This window comes from Panonychus citri, unplaced genomic scaffold (genome assembly GCF_014898815.1).
Source record: "Panonychus citri isolate SS breed McGregor unplaced genomic scaffold, ASM1489881v1 Contig00102, whole genome shotgun sequence".
In the NCBI taxonomy this organism is placed as follows: Eukaryota; Metazoa; Arthropoda; class Arachnida; order Trombidiformes; family Tetranychidae; genus Panonychus; species Panonychus citri.
The window spans coordinates 471,185-495,129 of record NW_026515507.1 but is presented as its reverse complement, the minus strand read 5'-3'; the positions used below and the strand labels follow the sequence as shown (position 1 = coordinate 495,129).

General features: G+C 29.4%; 1 protein-coding gene and 1 long non-coding RNA gene across 3 annotated transcripts in view; one reads left to right on the top strand and one right to left on the bottom strand.

Moving 5' to 3' along the window:
• Positions 1-23,945, top strand: part of LOC128388807 (uncharacterized) — a 38,772-nt gene that overhangs the window by 10,988 nt on the left and 3,839 nt on the right. The gene's annotated exons all lie outside the window — the stretch shown is intronic.
• LOC128388820 (uncharacterized) lies at positions 15,315-18,278 on the bottom strand. 2 transcript variants are annotated; one of them, XR_008325341.1, is made up of 3 exons: positions 17,348-18,278; positions 16,338-17,236; positions 15,315-16,192 (listed from the first exon to the last, which is right to left on the bottom strand). It is a non-coding gene; the product is annotated as an uncharacterized LOC128388820 (long non-coding RNA). The 2 variants fall into 2 exon arrangements; XR_008325340.1 differs by having other exon boundaries at positions 16,971-17,236.

The following is a 23,945-nucleotide window of genomic DNA, read 5'->3' as shown; positions in this document are numbered from 1 at the left end:
ATGAGTTTAATGCTATCATGATGATGATGATGATGGTTTCCTATGTTTAAATGATAACATGATCATCAGAATGAAAGAGAAATGATGATAAGGAAGACAAGGATGATGATGATCAGATTCTCACCCACTTATAAGCACATCAATCAAATCTAATGGTAATAATCAACGTTAATAACAATATTATTATTAGAACCAATTCCGTTTCAATTTTCATCAATTTCTGTTTACAACGTAGCGATGTGTTAACAATTAGGTTAATCAGCATAATAATGATGATGATAATAATCATCAAACAAGATAATGATGATTAAATTACATTGAACAATTGATAAAAATGAATACATTTCTGTAATATGGAATTGAATTAAATCTAATTGCTAGTGAATTAGTTGTAACAATCAAACAAACAAAAAGCACGAAAATTTTTGACTAAACAAAAACGTTAACTTTTCCAATGTGTTATCATTAATTAATCAACAATGATAATGATTATGATTAACATTTGAAGTAATAACAAAAAAAAAGACATTAATTAAAGTAACAAAGTGTTACATGTTAATTGTTACCCACCACAGGCAAGGTAAACGTGATTAACTGAATGATTAACAAAATTTAAACACAATTCATGATATTGATCAAAATTGGAAACTAAATTAACTATTACATAGATGAAATAATAATAAAAAGTTTCATTTGCATAACAATCAAAAAACCAAGTAAACTTTTCATATAACAATCAATACCTAATGATAATTATCATCATAATCATCATCATCTTCATCATCATCGAGCAGTAATTAACCTTAAACATGCAAACAGGGTGAAAGATGATTAGGAAGAGATGAAGATGATTAACAATATCAAGTGAGATTTACAATTTACGAATTTCAAATCAATTCGTCAATCAATTTTCTCTCTAATAATAATGATAACCTGGAGAAGAAATTTTTCACAAAGAAAGAAAAGAAAGAGAAGATAAACTAAGGAGAAGACCAGGAAGATGAAGATGATTATGACGATGAAGACAAAGATGAAAAGGCAAAGAAAATCCATCAATCTTCATTCAATTGGCTTCATCATCATCATCATCATCATCTTTGAATACGAAATTGGAATAGGAAAAAAAAGCAAACTATTATTATCATTGTAAACTGTTATATTTATCATCATCTTTATCCTCATCATCCTCATCATTATCATCAACAAAGGTCATGTCAAAGGACTAATTTCACATATTTTTTGTCATCATCATCATCATCAATTGTAAATATTGTTATTGTTAATTTCAATTGTAGTTTGTATGTTTGTGTATTAAGATTAACATTATTAATCTAATCATTTATTTTGATTGAACTCAATGAAAAACCAGGAAAAAAATAATGAAAAACTAAATGTTACCAATGTGACTATTTGAGATCATGATTAGTTTTGATTGTTATTAATGATCATTTCAGAATTTACAACAACAACAGCAATTACAATTACACTTTGCTAAATATATACAGAGAGGGAGAGAGAGAGAGTGAGAGAGAGAGTGAGAGAGAGAGTGAGAGCAAGGTAAAAATTTTTGTTCGAAAATTATTATTTCTCTAACTAATAACAAACCAGTTTCGATGAGATTGTGATATTACCATTGGATACGCTTATCTGGCTCATCGAAGTTCATCTGACTTTTGGCTTCGCTTTGGTGAATTTAACTAATCGTCCGAACCTTTTTTCTGTACAATTTAACAATTAATCATTGTCCCCACTTTATTGTTACATCATCATCATCATCATCATCATCATCATTGTTATCATCTTTACCCATCATCTTATCATCATCATTTGTCCCTTTACGTTTTTTACTTTCCTAATACACTTTCAACTTTATTTTATCATATGCATATCATTTGTTAATTTATCATCTGATTAGCTGATTGTTATCATGAAACATTTTTGACTGATAGTTTTTCGGGTAATTGTTGAATTAAAAAATGATTTCTTTTTGCAGATTCCCAGCAATTTGAATCATTAATTTTGATCAATTTTTTGTTTGCTTTCGCGTCACAAATTGTACAAATTTAGCTTCTCCTTCAATTGGGTTAAATTGTCATGTTAATTTTTCTTAATAGTTACCCAATTCGTTGATTGTTGGTGTTGATTGTCGAGGTTAATTGTGAATCAATCTATCTCTTTACAGCTTTTGCAGATGACACTTAGGGTCCAGTTTTCTTTTTACTCTCTGGTCACTGTCAATGTGAAAGGTGTAACCTTTTTATACCCTCAAGGGGTGAAAAAGAGGAGAGATAATGAAGATGATTAGGAAGAGAGAAGAAGAAAAAAATCCAAAGGGTCAGTTTTCTTTTGTTTTTACCTTTGGAGAGTGGACATAAGTTGGATAACCATGTGGTGTGGAAATGATGATAATGATGATAAGAAAGAAACCCCTTTCTTTTTTATGTTTGTGTGTCCTTTTCTTTTCATCTTCTTTTGTCTACATTTTGTACTAAAAGCGAGAGAGAGAGAGAGAGAGAGGTGGTCAAGTCGTTAAGGGATGATAACGATGACCACAACAATAAAGAGTCAAATAGTCATCATTCAATGTTTTGTATGTTTCATGTTTTTTTCCTTGAAACCATTTAAACAGTTTTGACTTTCAGCTCACTTTGTTGATTTTAAAGATGATGATAATGATGCTGATGATGATGAGGAAGAAGATAAAATATTGATGATACCTCTTTCTTTCCTCTCTTTCTCTCTCTCAAAGGAATGATCGATTTTACTCAAATTTCTGTCACATTTGAAAACCAACCTTTTACTTTCTTGTTCTTTTGTTAGTTTGTTTTTTTCTCTTCTTCTCTATTGCCTTGTTATTCATCTACAGGTAAGAATGAAAGACAGAGACAGAGATTTTGTCATTCGTCTTCTTCCTCATCCTCATCTCGATCCTTCCACCAATAGGTCCATGATTTATATTCCTGCCAAGTCCCAACCCATGAAGAAAACGTTGACCAAGACAAAAAAAAAGTCCTAAAAGAACATTTTAGAAGATGAAAAAAAAAATAAGAAGAACCAACTTATCCAAGGAAAGAAAGAAGAGAAAATCTCTGTTTCATCTTCATCATTCTCATTCTCATCCTCATCTTCATTTTTCTTTACCTGATCTTCACCAAGAATCGAGAGAAAATAAAATGACAAAATCATAAATAACTGACCAACTACAGTTTCATGTCCAGTTCAGTTTCTTTAGATGTTGAGCCTCAATCATCATGATCAAAATCTCTGATTGTTATCTAATTGATTATCTTGATCATATAATCAAAGATCCTGATGAAAACCAATTTAATTGAGATAATTTGTTAATCATGCAAACAAAGTACAAGTAAGAAAATGGAGAGAGAAAAACAAAACAAAAATCAACAATCAATTTTAAATTTTCTGACAAACAATTTACTAAATTGTTTCTTAATCAATTTAATAGTTACAACCACAATCAACAAAACTACAACAACAATAATAATCATGATAAAATGAAGAAGTCAAAAAGATAAATAAAAAACGATAATAATAATATACAGAAAAGCAACTTGATGCTTCCGTGATTGGGAACGTAACCATGACAACCAGAACGATAGTGATCAGCTGATGATATTATTATCATTTGATGAATATGGAAAAACAAACAAACAACAATCACGAACTATTTGTTTACCTGGTATCTTTAATTTAAATTATATACACTTTAAGTTAATCATATTATTGTTGATTTGAATCTACCGATGATAATCAGATTCATGAATGAGATTAAATTGTTGATAGAGAAAAAGATTTTTTCTTTTCTTTTCCATATTATTTTCATGATGATTACATGAAAGTAATTACTGAATGAATGAAGATTGTTGCTTCTTCAGTAAACCAAATTTTCACAGTTAATCACCTTGTACATCCTTCCTTTAATCATCATCATTATCTTCATATTCATGATGATGATGATTTGCAATTGAATAATGAAAATTAGGAATTCATGTTGTATAATATTTTTTTTTTCAGGGAACAAAATTTCATAATTTTTTTCTCTTCTCTTCCTAATCAATTGATTGACATTCACTGAATAATATAAGGATAAGATGATTATCTTAATCATTATCATGGTGTAAATGCTGTTTTCTTGTTTTGTTAATCAAGAGTTAATTTAATTCAACCAACACCAAGAAAAATAAAATAAAGTTTCAATATTTTCTTAATGTTATAATGTTGTTACATCTAATTAATAACCAACGTATTGATTGTTAATCAACAATCAAGGTAACACAAAAATGGTTATTAAAATTAAGATGATGATAAGGATAAGGATGATAAAGAGAAGATGATAATGATTTACGCTTAAAGGCTCTCTCAATATCTCTCTCGAAGTGAGCAGAGAGAGAGAGAGAGAGAGAGAAATAAATCTCCATTTGGAAGAGAAGAAGAAGAGAAAAAACAATTTATCTTCTCTCTCTCTCCTTCTCCTTTTCTCTTAAACCAAGGAAAAAGAAAGAGAAGACAGATGATTATCTTCCTCTCTCTTCCCTTTTACCTGTCAGGTCTAATTATTTGTCTTTCAATCTAATATTTACCTTGGTAAAAGTTGATAATAAATGACGATGGTAATAATAACTTGCTATTAAATTAACACAAGAAAAATTTGATTTCTTATCATAATTATCATCAAATATCGTCCTCATCATCATCTTTATCCTCCTAATCATCATAACAATTGATATCAGGCTCAAGATGAAGATGATGATGAAAAGCTTATTGACCTGTTTTTCCTTATATTAGTTATCATTAATATTGGATATTAATCATTTGAAAGGAAAATTTGATTTCTCCCTTAATCATCTTCATCATCTTAATTATTATGATAACTTGATGAATGACTTTAACGTAAAGATGAACAAGTAGGAAAAAAAACAAGATTTTCATCCTCATCTTCATCTGAGGATGATAATGATGATGATGATGATGATGATCCAATGGCCGTGAGAAAATTAAATCTCATTGGAATCATCATCTTCTTCATTATAGTTTATTATTATCAAGACTAATCAAGATTCATCATTTATGTTCACCTTTGGTTAATTTATTTAGTTATGGTTTCACATTTTAATCACGAATCAAAGATTTAATCAACTTGATCACAATTAACTTTAAACAATTTACAAACTCTAACCATTCATCTTTTCAAACAACAAACACATTACTTATTATATCATCTTCATCCCTCATCCTTTTAATTAGTATCAACAATAATAACTCAAGTATCATTATCATCATCATCATTTTGTATCTTCTTTGTCCTAACTGGATTAACTTCATCCATCATCTGATCACCTGAATTTGTTACCTGATTTATCATTCATCTTTCACTAATAATAATTAGTTCAATTGATTATCACAATTTCAATTAATTTATGATTCATGGTGATTAACATTCATTGAGGGGATGAATCAAGTTACAGGTATAGAGGATAATCAGGATGATGATGATGATGATGATGATAGTGAACAAGTGATGTTATAAAAAAAAGGGCAAGAGTGAGAAAAGGTGGGATGATAAAAGATGATGAAAAGGAGGAAGATAAATTTACCTGGAAGAAGATGAAAAAACAAAGAGATTTTATCATCATCATGATGCTACCAACATTCAATCATCATCTCATTCCTACAGAGTTTATCATTATTCAGACATGATGATGATGATGAAGATGAAGATGAAGATGAGAAACCATATTTTTTACAGTTCCCAGAATTTTTCTTGATCGTTTTCTTATCTTCTTCTTCTTCCTCCTTTGATTTATGATTCTCTTTCGGGATAAACAACGAGTTGGCTCATCATCATCTTAAATCATCTCCATCCTCATCCTCATCCTCATCTTCATCTTCATCTTAAACAATAATCAATGTCAGCCAATGAAACCAAACCTTTTATTCAAATTGTTTGCCTTTTATTATCATTCTATTAATTATTCATACGATTACCTAACTGACCCTGGATCAGAATTAAAAATTATCTCTCACACAGCAACAATTAAACTCTTGATTTACAATAATTAACGTTGACGATGATTCAGTTAAATCATTTGACAAGTTGCATCTTAAATTATCATTACAGGTACCCTCAAATACCTTGATTTATTAACTTAATATACTTTTGGTATACCCTTTAACCCTGAATTCTAACACAACAATTATAATAATTACCAATACACTGATCATGATTAACTATTCAAGTTAAATTTACCAAACAATCATCATAAACAATTTAGATCCGTTGATTATCAAGTCAAATATGAACACATCTAAATACAATTTACTGATTGATTTAATAATAAATTTCAACGTCACCATAAATTATCATTACTATAACTTATCATAATCAATTTAAATGATACATGTTTAATTATTATCATCATGTGATAATAATCAGTAAATCAGTGAAAAATTTCATGGGAAAACATAATTTGTTAATTTGTTAATTTTGTACAATATATAAATTATAATCCGAAAGGTGATTGATTAAGATTTGGTTAATTGTTGATATTTGTTAATCATGTGACGATGATAATTAATCTAATTGTTATCTATTAGTTAATTTCTGTTGAGATGATAATTTTGATTTTGAATTTTCCTAATTTCGTCTGTTTTATTTTCACTTTTGATTGTGATTGATGATTAACTGATATGACAATTTACTATTTGATTTAAGGTTACTAAAGATTTTAATCATAACCATTGTCATTAAGATTATCATGATGATCATTACAATTTAGTAATTGCTGGGAAGAGAAAGAAAGAAAGAGAGGGAGTATGAGAGAGAGAGAGAGAGAGAGAGAGAGAGAGAGGAAGATAAAAGAGGACAAATGATTAATTGACATTAGGAACCATTTAATAACATTTCTCATTGCTTTTGACATCGTCAATCAATATCATCATCATCATTATCATCCTCATCTTCCTCATCATCCCCCAGCAACTGACTCATCATCATGATTACCTTAACATTTATATGACAGTTGATTATTATAACAAATATGAATTTTTTGTTCCAAGAAGAAAAAAAAACGCTATTGATTCAGAAAGATATGGATGATGATGATGATGAAAAACAAAAGGATCCATTCGAGAGAGAGAGAGAGTTAATGATAATGATGATGAAAAGAAGATAAAAAGAAGATAAAAAGTTTGGAAGATGTTGTAACATATATCATCATAATTGATATATTAAAATTACGTGGGTTGAATCTACTAGGTCGTTTTCAGGCTCAAATTCTTACTCATTCTGAAGTTTATTCAGAATTATCATCATTCTCATCATCATCATCATCATCATCTTCTCTTGCCTTCAATCAACTTTTTCTCCTCACCTCCCTCTCTCTCTATTTTCCTCTTTCTTTTTTCCTTCCTTCTCTTCCCTGTATATGAAATATTAGACTCTGTCATGATATATATTCATTTTTATGTTGTTACTCTTCATCATCCTCTCTCTCTCTCTCTCTCTCTCTCCATCTCCTTCACTCTCATCATCATCAACCATTGACCCAACATTTTAGTTTGTAATTGTAATAAATCACAGAGTAAAAAAGGCGGATGAAAAAGTAGAAAATTTTGTAGCTTTTATCTTCCAATTTCTATGTTATTATATTCTGTCCATTTCGGGTTAGGTTATTGATGACTTTATTGTTGATAACTGTTGTTTCCCTTCAATCTCATCATCAGTTTCATCTTTATCATCCTTCTCATCATCTCATCTCTTCTTGTAAAATGTAGTGTTATTGTTGATCATCATTCTGATGCTGTTTTTACTGTTGCCTTGTTTGACACTTTTCAAAGCAAAACCAAACATGTAACTTAAACATAAGGTGAAGAGGATTGATATTAATGGTACATGATGCTGATGAAGATTAGGATGAGCATGATGATTCCTGTGAACCTTTTTGTAGGTCAACAGGAATGGTTTTCATGGTGATGAAGATCATCAAAATGGTGATGAGGATGAAGAAAAAAAAAGACAAACAAATACTCAGTGAAAGTTGATGATGAGATGAGATGTCATTTGATGAGCATTTGCAGATTGATGAATCTAAACCTTTCACCTGATAAAATCCAGAATCTATTATATAGTCACCATGATGAACCCAAAATCATCTTGGTAACTTATCTGGTGGATGAGAATCAGAGACACGAATTTGTTCATATGGTGAATCGATTGATCGAGTGTAAAAAAATCGATTTGCAAAACTTATTCTTTTTTCCCTCAATTTTCATAATATTCATTTAAACTCATTCAACTGATAATCATGAATGTAGATTGATAATATTAGATATCAGTTATTGACCTACTGATCATGAACTTGGAATGAGAGTGAGTTGATAATCGAGAAGAGAAAATAAGAAACAAAAACTTTCCTTCCAGTGAAAATCGACAATCAGTTGAGATAAAAGTAAGAGGAAAAGAGAGATAATGATGATGATGATGAGGAAAGAAAGGATAATCTCCTGTGCTATCATCATTATCATCATCTTTCTATTTTTCTGTCACGATTCTTTCATCATATTTATCATCTGCAAGAAGAAGATGAACCTTTCAGATCAATTTGAAATATGTTTCCATGATCATTTCATTTATTATCATCTTCCTCTGTCATTTCATGATGATTTACCATCATCATCATCATCTATCTGTCAGTTTGGTAAAATTTGTGTTTAAACTCAATAATAAATGAACTAGAAAAAGAGAGCAATAGAAAGAGAGAGAGAGAGAGAGAGAGAGAGAGAGAGATGAAATGAACGATGATAAAAAGGAGTAAAAGGATGAAAATGATGAAACATTGAAGATGAAGAAAAGATGATGATGAAAAGAAGATTTTTCCATCATCATCCCCTTGTAATAAATGACAATAATCAATGTTAACTTTTGTTTCTGTTATTGATAAATTATAATGAAACTGATGATGATGAAAATGATGCTATTATATCAATGTTATTTTTTTGTTTTGTTCATCATCTTCACCATCATCACCATCATCATCATCATTATCATTACGTATTGATTTTCATTGTTAACGACTTTGTGACTTAATCAAGAATCAGAAGGAGGCCAATTTAAAAGGCTCAACGGTAATGATAATGATGATGGCTCTTTGCTTTTCCACCGTTCCAATGATATATATTTGCCTCCTTAAAATCCACCATCAACAGAATGATGATGATCATCATCATCACCATCAACCATCATCATTATCATCATCTAAAATGAGGCAAAACGAAAAGGACAACTTACAACTCGAATCGAGTATTCATCAACTTTTCTCAAGGGACAAATTGCTAAGAATGATGAGGATGATGAAGAAGATGCTGATGATGATGATGAGAATCAACTATAATAGCGCCATCTTTATTTCTTTTCATCATCATAATCATCATCTTCTTGTCATTTCAAATCAATTTAAAACTTTCACAATAATGATAATAAGAAAAAAAAAGTTACAACAATAACAAAGAGTAATAAGAAATAAGAGAAAGATGAAGATGAAGATGAAAAAGATGATGATGATGATGACAAAATATAATGAAAATAAAGAGAGAAAAAATTACAAGAAAAATTATCGATCGAATCTCTCTCTCTCTCTCTCTCTCATTCTTATCATCATTTACCTCCCACTTTTCGTCCTCATCCTCATCCTCTTGCGCTTCGAGTTTAAAGTTTTCGTTAACAGAAATGTAACTTTTATCATTTCTTAATAATAGTTAAAAGTAATGATGATGAAGATGAAGATGATAAAACTGGCAATGCAAACAAACCTTTACCATCATCATCTGATTCTGTTTCTGATTCAGTTGTTCATGATTATTATTATCATCATCTCATGGGACTTAAGTTAATACTCAAGTTTCAATGAATTAAACTAACAACAAGTAATGATAAAGACGAAGGGAAAAAAAGTTCATTGATTCAAGTTGACGATCAAATCTAATGATGATTATCATCCTCATCTGATTTTGCTATTAACAATGTTGCAAACAATTTAATTTGATTACTAATCAATTATTTATGTTACAACAGTTGATACATCGTCAATTTAATCAAAGAAAAATAATTTCAAATTGATTACAAATGAACAAATTTAAATTTAATCAACAATTAACCAGGTAATAGTGTGATAGTAATTAGTGTTAATTGGAGACTCGTTAACCTGTAAGATAATCAAATCAAGAGCTGATAATTTAATTGAATAATTTGTGATTTGGTGTAACAAAAAAAAAGTAAGTGTAAGGTTAAACTAATTAGATTATTATTACAAATTAATTATTAGTTAATCATCAATTGAATTAGGTAGAAATCAAGTCTTTCAGGTTTTTATTTTTCACCACCAGAAACAGAGTTGATGTAATATCTTGATGATGATGATGATGATTAAGATGAGGACGAATTTAATCATCATCATCTTCAATCCATCATTGATTTGTCACCAAATAATGTGAAAAATGGGTTTGCTTGCCTCTGATATTAAATACTAACCCGTTTTGACATGGAAATCATCCTCATCCTCATCTTTATCTTCATCATTTTTTTCCTCATCTTCCATCAAAGTGTCATTAAAATTTGATGAAAATACACTTCTGCTTCTCTCTCATCATGATGATGATAAAAGATGATGATGATTTCTTGTTTCCTTTGAGATTTGAACATTTGAAATCGCCTCCAGGTAATTTAGTAATATTGTTACTTTGACAGCCCCAATTTACCCTCAGGGTGAATTTTCACTCTCGCCGACTTTTCCTTTCTCTCTCTCTCTCTCTCTCTCTCTCTCTCTCTCTCTTTCTCATCTTCCTTCATAATAATGATCATCATCATAATTTGAGTATCATTTCAACTTGAATGTGATTTAACTTGATCATCTTCATCTTTCAAATGATTGACCATCAATCACCTTTAATAATATTAGTTAATATGAAATCATCTCTACAATTAATTTAATAACAATCTTTTTTCATTATCTTATAGTGAATCTTTTAAAATCTTGAAAAATTAGCTTAATAGTTAATCACAATCAAGCATAATCATAATCATCATCAGTAACAATCATAAACAATAATCATAATATTAATAACAAAACTCATATCCCAACACCTTGGTAACAATTTAACAGAGAAAAAAAAAGTTTCAATTCAAATGACAAATTAAAAATAAATTTTACACAATCTAATCATCAGGATTAATCATGTTCATGATGATGATGATGATACAAATTAACAAACAACAGTTAACAACAATCAGATTAAGATCAATCAAGGTATATTATTACAATGATAATAAGGAAGAGGATGATGCAAGATGATAATGATAATTTGCCCTCAAGGTAAATTGATATTATTTTGGAGTAAATTGTTTAAATGATGTTCAATCCTGTTGAGATGATGATGGATCATCAGTTGATCATCCTGATCATCTTCTTGTTATCATTAACAATTATCATTGTCTCTATCAATTGTTTCTGATTGTATTTTTTACCAGTGGCTTTTGAATTAGTATTACCTTGATTAACTTAATCTTAAATCATGATTAACTTGCGTGCAACTCACAGCAATTGAAAAGTTTAATATGTTTTCCTATTCCAACCGTGTTAACAATCAATTGTTGTTGTTATTTATTTACTTTTTTACTCAACAATTACAATCAAAATGAAATGAAATGAATACAATCAACAAAACAAAACAATTTAAATGTTGTTGTCCTTTTTTGTTTATCATTACCATTAACTTTGATCACTAATTATAATGCTAATCATTTGATTGCCTTAAGTTAATCACGATTTTAAATCTTTCAATTAATATAACGATAAACTCATACAAACAATTTAAAGCAAAGTTTATTTAATTTTCAATTTCCGTTTCCAGGAAAGATTTGTAATAATTGATTAACTAAACCATCACAATTAACAACAACATAATTCACATTGAATGGTGATCAATCAAGTAATCATATTAAAATATAAACTTAAACAAATATGAAAAGTGAAAATTAAACCTTTATAATTGTGATTAATTAATCATGATTGTTATTATTAGATTGATATTACAATTATTTTAATAGTTGGGAAAAAGTTAATCCAATTGTTTGAAAAAAGTTTCTCGTTCCTATTTAATGTTACCTGTAATTTGTATATACATTTTATCACAATATAAGTTTGATGTAATAAGTCAAACAATTTGATGAAAAAGTGTCAATTTTAAATTGTGAGTTAAATAAATAAAACAACATTTAAAGGTAAATCATCAGAATGATTTATAAATTGTGATTTATGTCAAAAATGAAAGTTTCTACTATTAAATCAACAGAATCACTTGGAAGAGGGAAAAATTATTTCCATTGACATTTGAGTTTCTCAGGATTCTTATTACTATTATATGTATGTTACTTATCATCTTCATGATGATGCTCATCATCATTATCATCATCATCATCATCTGATGTCATGATAAGGTGATAGATTTGAATTAAACAGGACATTGGTCATGATGATGATGAAGCTCATCATGAACATGGTTGACATTTTTAATCCAACGGAAAGATTGACATTTATTTGACATTCATTTGAATGGGTAAAGTCATTTGTGTGTTTTTTTTTGGTGCAATTTACTAATTGTTGCTTTAATTTTGATTAATTGTGTCATTCCAATTTAACTCTTGCAATTGCAATTGTGTGTCAAGCTTAAATAGCTTTGGTTTTAGTTTTTGCTTTGCTATTATTAATATTATACAATATTTTCTTGCAACAATTAAACAGCAATTAAGTTTAATGATTAACAAAATGATGTCCCATTGATTACAATCTTCCCTGATATTACCAATCAATCAAAGATTCACAATTTTCAGTTTCTCTTTCTTAATCATTGCAATTAGATTATATCATTAGTTTTTCCCACAATCAATTTTGTTAATTTTCTGCAAACTGTCAATGATAATTAACCCAAACAAATCAATTATGTTTAACCTTTATTCAAGTTGATTGTTTGATTGTAATCACTTTTTTGTTAACTAAACCATCTGCCTGTTAATTGTGTCGTTTGTTTTTAAACAAAATCAAATCAGTACAGATGATAATTATTTTGATTATTATCATTAAAATTATCATTCATGATTACAATCAGTTAGTTAGTTAGTTAGTTAAGTAAATGATTTTCAGGTAAACTGAATTAACTTTAATTTAACTGTGGAGAGAGTGAAACAATTTACAAATTGGGATCAATTTTGGAAACGTGTAAATATCAATTAATGAGTCTAATTGTTAATCAATAATTTCAATGATATCACCAGTTAATCAATGGTCCGGTTCAATTAATATCATGATATTATTATCATGGTTAACTAATTACTGAATCAAAAAAAAAGTTTTCCGGAAACAATAAATCTTATGGATATAAATGTTTACTCAGGAAATAGTATTTGTCTCATTTGATTGTTATTATTAAATTAAGGTAATCAATCAACTTATCAGTTGATTAAACAATTGGATTTAAGTTTAATTGATATTAATTTGATGACAACAATAAGCTAATCACGATGATTATGAAAAATTGTCAGCCAATTGAAATGATTCATTTCAATTTTTGATTAACTTTTTTTCTTGCTAATCCTTGAACTTACCAAGTTAATGAGTTACTTAATAATTCAACAATTAAGGTTTACAATCAATGATAATTGTGATTAAAATGTTTTCGCATGAAATGAAAGGTTGCCAGTATTATATTGGACATTTAATCGTAAGGTTTGAAATCAATATGATGATGAAAAGGAGATCATCTTGGCAACCAATGATTACCCTCTGGATGATGATGATTCTGAAAGAAACAGTCTAATTATATATCACACAGGATGATGATGATGATGATGATGATGATGAGGAGTCAGTGGATGTTGTTGTTGGTTTGACAATTGATTGATGGAGATTCGGATGAAGAGGAGGACTCATAAGTTGAGGGTGGTAAGAGTGAGTGGAGAGTGAGAGTTGATTTATGTGTCCAAGCGAATTTTTGGAAGATAAAGAAAGAGAAGGAGAGGAGAGAGAGAGAGAGAGTGAGAGAGTGGGTCCTGATGATGATGGTCCTGGAAGAAAAGATCCAATGAAACCAGAAAACAACTTTTTCTTTTTTCTATTCCAATACAATCTTCCAATTGATGGTCAATTCATCAATTTTACTTCTATTGGGGAGATGGACATCAAAGTAAGAGAAAACGAGAGAGAGAGAGAGAGAGAATAACGTTACTAGGCCCGAGGGAGTATTGATTCTCTTCTTTGTCAGTGAGAAGATCATCATCTTCATCTTGTTGTTGATGCTTAAAACTGCTTTGGGTCAATGGTAAATGAATGTGAATGAATGAAAGGATCACTTAAATTGGTCAAGAAATAGAAACAATTTTTTTCTCGAGGGAGTCATTCAAATAATATTCTCTTTCTACCTCCCTCACCCACTTTTTCATCATCATTAATATCATCTAGCCCCCTTCATCTCTCTCGTCATTTACATTTCTCATAATCTCTTGCTTTTTGACAACTCTTTCCTTCCCTTTAACTTGATGTCTTGTCATTTACAAATCACTTTTGATATGTAACTAGAAATATCTTCCTCATCATCATCAAATATAGATGATGCCGATAAAAGATGAGAGGATGATAATCATCATCTTATCACACCATAATCTTGATCATTATCATATTTATATTGAAACAGAATCAAGACAAAAAAAGAAAGAAGAAGAAGAAAAAATCGATTTTTTGTCCGAAAATAAGTTCATCATCTTCTTATTGATAAGACAGAGACAAATAAGAGATGAAGATGATAAGAATGTGATGAAGAGAGTAAAAGAATAAGTATCAATAGAAATAAGCAAAATCAGCTTCTCATGAAACATGAAGAGATTGATAGAAAAGATGAACAAGAGAAAGATGAAAGTGAGAGGTTGATGATTGAAGAGAAAAAGGTAAGATGAAGATGAAGATGAAGATGAAGATGAAGATGAAGATGACAATAGTGATGAAAATCATGAAATCATCAGAAAAGTGGTAAGAATGTTTTATCTTCCTTCTAATTCTGGTGAATATTTCTCTTCCATCGTTTTGTTTACTTAAAATAGATTCTCTTCATTTAGTTCCATACCAATGATTCCATAGATTCCATATTATCATCAACAACAACACCAACACTCCCCCAATACCCTCTTCCACCTCTTCGATCATCTTCATCCGCATCCTCATTCTCATCATCATCATCATCTCTCTCTCTCTCTCTGTTTCCTGTCTCCTTGACTCCAAATGAAACATTTCATGTTGATTCAAGCACAAATTGATATTTTCATCTAATTGGAAGCAAACTTGTTCACTTATTATCATCATCATGATAATCATTATTATTACTTACTTAGTTGATAAATTGCAATCAATCAAAATAATAACCAATAGACAGCTAAGAATCAATTCCAACAACTGATAAACTTTTTCATTCTCATTTTATTGACAGTGTTTTCATTTCATATACAAGTTCATGTATCTACCTTTTCTTTACCTCTCTCTCCCTGATAATCATTATCATCATAATAGTAATCATGTTGATTACTGTTAATCATAATAATAATAATAATAACCCATCATTGCAATCAAACAATAGATAAACATACTAAGGGTTTTCCTTTTATTTTTCTTGTTTTTACCTGTCAACCTATTCAACAATTTAAACATCAAAACTTATCAAAAAAAAATATATTATCCAAACGGTAAACACACACATCAATCAAAGGTTAAATCATTCAGTTGATTGATGTTTTGACAATCAATGAGTCTGGATATTCAATATTATCATTATCTCACCAGGTATGGGAATATACATGGGAACAATTAATTTCTGTTGGGTTAATCTAGTTGTTATCTTCAGGTAATAATAATGATGATGATTAACATGATTGTTTATCATTTGGGTTGTAATTTAATTCCAGTTCATTGATTATTGTTAATGTTGTTTAACTTTTACCTTGATCTTTGTTTTGTTTTTGTTTTTGTTTTTAAATGATTATTATTATTTAGATGAACCAGTTTATTGATTAACCAAATTGTCTATTGATTGTTGATCAATTGATCTGATTGTAATATAATCCAACAGGTCCAATGTTTCCCTATGATAATTGTAACAAATTGTTAGTGAAATTTTGGTGATTTTTGAAGTAAATTGTGATGACAGGAAAATTTCATCAAATTGTTGTGGTTTTATTTTGTCACAATCAATGTTACATCAACTAGAACTTTAATATTTTTACTCACCCGTCACGGTCTCTCCTTTTTGTTGAGAAAATCTCTCTCATTTTTATATATATAACAAAACAATCAACAGTTTAAAATGATAATTGAATTGTTTGGGCGGAAAAATTTTCGCCTAAATTGTTGTTCAATTTGTTGTTATTGGTCCTCATGAGACTAATACATTGAGATACTTTCATTCATCTTCCATTTTTCCCGCTCTTTTTTATCCTCTATCATCTTTTGACATCAAAAGAGAGAGAGAGAGAGAGAGAGATACTGAAATCGACTCTCTTTGCTCTCTTTTTTTTCTTCATCATCTTTCTGTAAAGATAAACCAGCAAATCTTTCAACAACTTTACCGTTATACCTTCTTGTAGCCTTCCACCTCCCATAGACCCACCCCACGCTTGTTTCTCTTGTTTTTTGTCTCTCTTTTTCACCTCTCCTTCTCTCCTTCTCTCCCTCTCCCTCTATCTCTCTCTTTTTCTATTTGGAAAAAGCTTGTTTCAATTCCAATATTTTGACAAGCCTTTTGACTTCACCCAAGCACAAAATCATACAACCCACAACAAGCCTCACTTAACTGTTCATTTTAAAGGTTATCCTCACTCTCTGCTGTATTAGAAGTGGAAGTAGTAAATAAAATACACTTACACATATTTAGAAGGAAGAGAAAGAGACAAAAGAGATGATGAAAAGTGGAAGATATTATTTGTTAAAGAATAGATTGGATAATCTTCCTTTCCATCAATAGTCTATCCATATCTTAATATTTTATCACTTTTTCACTTCGTTGTGTTAACCATTATGTCTCTCGCCATGAAACCGTTTCATTTTCCCTGAATATCAACAGCTTAAGTAGAGACTTTATCTTCATCATCACCACATGATTTACTTATCATCATCACCATGTCACTTTACTTTAGAAAAGATAAAATAATAACAAGAGAAACAAATAATATTAAGAATAAAAATTATTACAAATCAGCAAAAAAGAGAGAAAAATCAAAACGAAAGGTAAACAAAAGTACCAGAGAAAATGGAAAAAGAATTGATCAATTTTATATGTATGACAACATCTCAGCACAGGAAAGAAGAGTCAAACGATATTGAATTGAGAGAAAACAATTAAAATCAGAGAGAAATTAACAACTGTAATTAAATTAGAAAACAATTAAGAAAAAGACAATGAGAAGAAAAAAAAATCAAAATGGAAAAGTAAACAAATCGACAGAAACGCCATCTGGTGGAATAGAAGGAAACATTTTAAATTATTCGAAATGAGAAAAAGAAACAAAAAGTTTTTTATTATAATTAGAATTTAAATTTGTGGAAAAAAATTCCTAATCAGCAGAAATTGAATAGAAAGGTAATTTTAATCAGAATTATGTAGAAAAAAAAGTGAGAAGAAAAAAAAACCTAAAGAAGCGAGAGAAAAAAGAAACAACAATAAACAAACAGAGATGGAAACTAATCATAATCATGATAATCAAAGTAATGATGAAAATAAAATGTAGCTTGAAAGGGGAGAGAGAGAGAGAAAAGAAACACAAAATTAAATAAATTACCAAGAAAAGATGATGATGATGATGAAGAAAAGAAGAAGAAGAAAAAAACAACAGAGACTTACCTTAATATCCAAAAGTTGAAGCGTAAATTATATTGGCTACCATTTATATCTAATATTACAATTCCCATTCTCTTTGTTATTATGATATTTATTATCATCATCATCATCATTATACATCATCCTATATAATGATGATAATAAAAAGCAAGATGATGATGATGATGAAGAAAAAGAAATGATTATCTTCCGCCATCTTCATCTATATATTAGTCAAAGAAAGAGATTGAGTGATATTTTACAAAATCATTTCTATGTGTCATAGAATAAATTTCACCTCCTTCTTTCACTCATCATCATCATCATCATCATCATTATATCATCCTCATCAAAACTTCTCCCACTCCCACCCACTCCTCTTTCTCTTTCTCTCTGAAGTAAATGAGCCCTGCAGATATAAATCACCGGTAATGTTTCACTTCTTTCACTTTAATTCATATAAATAATACGAAGCCTGGAATGAGAACTGGGAGTGAGAATTATGAGTTTCCATATAATAGTAGTCTCACTATCACATTTATATTGACTCCCGACTGATTCGTGCAAGTCACAATTTATTTTATCTTCCTTATCATCATCATTATATTAACTCTCTCTCTCTCTCTCTCTCTCTTCCTTTCTCTCGCATATAATTAAGAGTAATTTTTTAGCTTACTTTTAATTTGATTTTGTCAAAATTTATATACACCAATCAAGAATCCTATTATTATTATCATTTATTATTACTTGAGCTTTTTCAGAATGAAAATAATGATGATGAGAAGAGGATGAGGATAAAGGAATGGGAAATTATCATCATCAACTTTTATTTAATTTATTATGATTAGTATCATCAACTGATTTGTTCATCAACTTTTAATATTAACATTTTCATGATAAAAATATGAAACTTTGTTATTGTTATAAAAAAATTTTATTCGTAGTCATTGTGAAAATTTTAATTGATTTACTAATTGTCATTTGTTTATTGTTTTGATTAGTGAGGGTGGACAAGGTAATAAATATTAAATGAGTAATTCAATTATCAATTAACTAACTGATTATTTCACAGGTAAATGTTAAGATGGTCACCTTGAGGCTTTTGATTGTTGATGATTTTAATTTGTCAACATTATTGTTGCACAATTAACCAATTAACCAATCTAATGAGAGTTTAACTCAATTTGAAACAATTAAGATCGTTATACTTTAAAAGTCATTGATTGTTATTGTCATATTACAATAAGGATATTGTTGTTTATCTTGATCAACTGATTTCATTAAACTCTGATAATAATAATTTAAATTGTGAAAGCGATGATTGTAATATTGACAGAGTTATCATTAATTTGATTATTTATTGATTAAGTTTAACTTGAATTAGTGTAATATTAATGATTGTTGGAGAGACAGAGGAAGAGGGAGAGATATGATAAACATAAAAGATGCGGATGAAGAGTAGGTGATGGAGAAAAAGTTAATATCGTAAATTGTGACTGATTTGTTTGATCATTTTGATGAGAAACTGTCAAATAAATGTCAACTTGATTCACAATTAATGGTTTCCTTTTAACTGTTAAAATTTGAACAGAATGATAAAGATGATGAGGAAGATAAGAGGAGACATGGAGGACAAAAGCTGACCTTTAGTTTATCATCATCATCATCATCGACTTTACCTTTGTAAAAACAATGAATTAACCAGAAGCTGATGAAGAGGATGATGAAGATGAGGTGGGATGGATGATGATGATGATGATGATGAGGGATGAATGAAGTGGTAGTTAATAAAAAGCCACAATAAGTTGATGAATAAAGAGGAAGATAAAATAAATTTCTCTTTCTTTTTATCATCTTTCATCATCATCGCTTTTTTGTCACTGATATTAATTTTTGGTGACATTTTTCAACATGAAACATTGAAAACACAACAACACAAATTAATTGATCAATTGACACAATTAAATGAACAACAATATTTATCATGAAAAACTAAATCAAACCCAATAAGACACAAGAAATTAGTGAAAATAAGTTCAATCAATCAACAATTAAATTAACCATCAAATGTGTTTAAGTTAAAATGAAAGCTTTCGAGTTGACAAACAATTAACCAACCAATATCATTGAATTAATTAATGGGCAACCTTAACAATTAAATGATTCACACCATCAGATTTAATTTCAATACAATCATAACTTAATCAACGGTGATAAGGTAACAATCAAATACACTGATAATTTCAATCAACATTAACAATAACAATAAACTATTAAGAAAATTAAATCTGCTACTTGGTAAACAATTTAATAAATAACGATTATAATACAATATAATCAATGATAATAATTCAAATTGATTAGTTGATTGTTTGACAGTTGAACCCACTAGAGCGATCATGATTTATTAGAGGAAAAAAATGATTCCTTGTTAACCTTGAGCTGTTTTTCATAACAATTTACAAACCGAATTAAAATTAAATTGATTTAATATGTTAACATTGATTAACTAAACGTTCATCATCATCATCATCTAAATCATTATCTTCATCATGATGGTGGAAAAACAAAACAAAAAAATGTAAAGGTAACAAAACAATTTCTACCCATGTTCAGATTTTTCATTTTCTTGCCCTCAGGCTCATTATCTTATCCCACCTCCCACTTCCTCCCCTTGTTATCCTTGAAAATGATATTGATAATAAATAATAAATTACTGAATAAAGGAAAATGATTTGATTAATGTGTATTAATCAACTAATCATGATAACCGATCCCCTTTAGTTAATCAAAAGGAATCGGTGAAAAATTGGAAAAAAATTTCTACAATTTAACCTTCATGATAATGATTCCTGTTAATTGTTTCATTTCATACAACTGAGAAGCAGATTTCATGATGATGGTGACTAATTGATTGATTTAATTCGTTTTCCATTGATTACAAGTTCTAATTGTAACCGGAAGTGATCGAAGGGAATTTTTTTCGAAATTTAAAATTGACTTTTTTCGTTACCTTCCTTTTACTCTCTCTCTCTCTCTCTCTCTCTCTCTCTCTCTCTTCCTTCCTTTCTCTTTCTCTCTCCGTGCCTTTTGCTCACTCGATGCTATTGTCATTCAATTGGTAGATTATGATTGGAAAAATTTATCATTGATAATATAATGGGTTCAGTTGTAATTGTTACAAGGTAATAAAAATAGGATTGACCATTGGGCAGTTGTTACTATTACGACTTAAAGTCAATCAGTGATTTATGTTGAGACCGAAGATGAAGAAAAGAAAAGGTAAGAAGATGATGGAGAGAATTTTTTTTAAGACAAACTTATCTTCATCTTTCTTTCTTATGCTCTCTCTCTCTCTCTCTTTTCATCTTCTTTTTCTTTGTTTATTACCTTTTTTCTCATCTTGATAACAACAACTTCTGGTTTTTACCTTTGCCATTAGTTTTATTATATAACGTTTCAGGTCCGTTATGTTATGATGATAGAAGGATGATAAGGAAGACAAATAGTGAGCCAGTGAAAGAGAGAGAGAGAGAAGAGGTGGGAGAGGGGATAAGATGAAAATTTATGAGTTACCAATGACAAGAAAAGGGAAAATGGCGAAAAGTGTATTTTATGAGCTTCTGGTTTCGCATCAATGTTATAACATTTGACTGAAGAAAAAGAAGATAAAATAAATATCTCTTTCTTTCTCTCTTTCTCATCATCATACCTTCTTCCCCCTTTTCTCAGGGAGTTTTGTGAAAGATTATCATCATTATTATTACAACAATTATTATAGTGAGTCAATGGGCTAAGAGAGAGAGAGAGAGATGAAGTTCTATCAAAACGAAGAAAAAAATAATAACCGAACCTAATAAATTATCTTCTCAACTTTTCATCTTCTAATATCGAATAAGGAATAACATCAAATTTTTCTCTTACTTTCCTTTCTTTCTTCTCATCGATTGGTATTAGTGACTCTTCTCCCTCTCATCATCATCAAAAAACGATGTTCCCTCATTTTATCATCTTCATCCTCATCCTGCAGCTCAATCAGAGATGCGTGTTTTTAAAAATGCTGCCAAGTTAAATTTATGATTGTTTCCATAAATTTGCTGTAAAGGTTGTCATAATTCTTGTAAGAGAGAAAAGAAAGAGGATGAAGATGATAAAGATGATGAGAGAATTTTTTAAGACAAACTTATCTTCATCTTTCTTTCTTATGCTCTCTCTCTCTCTCTCTTTTCATCTTCTTTTTCTTTGTTTATTACCTTTTTTCTCATCTTGATAACAACAACTTCTGGTTTTTACCTTTGCCATTAGTTTTATTATATAACGTTTCAGGTCCGTTATGTTATGATGATAGAAGGATGATAAGGAAGACAAATAGTGAGCCAGTGAAAGAGAGAGAGAGAGAGAGAAGAGGTGGGAGAGGGGATAAGATGAAAATTTATGAGTTACCAATGACAAGAAAAGGGAAAATGGCGAAAAGTGTATTTTATGAGCTTCTGGTTTCGCATCAATGTTATAACATTTGACTGAAGAAAAAGAAGATAAAATAAATATCTCTTTCTTTCTCTCTTTCTCATCATCATACCTTCTTCCCCCTTTTCTCAGGGAGTTTTGTGAAAGATTATCATCATTATTATTACAACAATTATTATAGTGAGTCAATGGGCTAGAGAGAGAGAGAGAGAGAGAGAGAGAGAGATGAAGTTCTATCAAAACGAAGAAAAAAATAATAACCGAACCTAATAAATTATCTTCTCAACTTTTCATCTTCTAATATCGAATAAGGAATAACATCAAATTTTTCTCTTACTTTCCTTTCTTTCTTCTCATCGATTGGTATTAGTGACTCTTCTCCCTCTCATCATCATCAAAAAACGATGTTCCCTCATTTTATCATCTTCATCCTCATCCCTGCAGCTCAATCAGAGATGCGTGTTTTTTAAAAATGCTGCCAAGTTAAATTTATGATTGTTTCCATAAATTTGCTGTAAAGGTTTGTCATAATTCTTGTAAGAGAGAAAAGAAAGAGGATGAAGATGATAAAGATGATGAGAGAGAAAAGAGAAAGGGAATGATGATCTGCATGAAGATGATATATTTTGAACTAAAAACCATTAGCGGGTCAAATGATCCTTCGGGATGATATTCCTCTCTCCTTTCTCTCTCTCTCTCTCTCTCTCTTTCTTTCTTTCTTTCTTTCTTTCTTTCTTTCTTTCTTTTTCTCTCTCATTTTCATCTTTTATCTTCATCATCCTCATCTTTTCGCAACCGTAATTATGTATCCATCCCTGACGAACCTCAACTTTCTCTGCATCTTTTTTTTCATCATTTTTTATGTTTCGTTATTTTGGATTCTTTTTTTTTGTAATTGATTTGCTTTAGGGCTTTATCTTTATACTAACAAGTTTTTATCATCATCATTATCATCCTCATCTTCACCTGTCTCTGTCTTTCTCTCACTTAAATATTAGCGAATGATGAAAATGATGATTACTTTTACTGTCAAACAAATTACATGAATCTTCAATTCTGATAACATAAATTGTCAACGTAAAGAAACAGAGAAATTGATTAATTTACATTCAATCTAATCACAATTAACGTAATCAAATCAAACGTTATAATTAAACATGATTCAGGAAAACTTGATTAAGTTATAAATCATTTTTTTCTCGTAGTAAATTGTAAATAAATTCAATATAAAAAATTATTTGAAATTTCAATGAAAAAAAAAATGGATTTAATTTATGAAAGAAATTATTTTATTTTCTAAATCTTGATCATTATCATCATTTACCATGATGATAGTTCATCAAGAAAGAGAAATGAGATAACCATGAATTCATGGAAACACATTCATGAATCTATGGTATTTGTGATGTATTTATCTTGATGATATTCATTTGAAACTTTTTCACATTCTTATAAAGTATTCAAGGAATCATGGTAATGATGATGATGAGGATGATGAGAAGCTATCAAGAGGCTCATCATCATCATCATCACTTCAACTGTAAGTATATGCGATA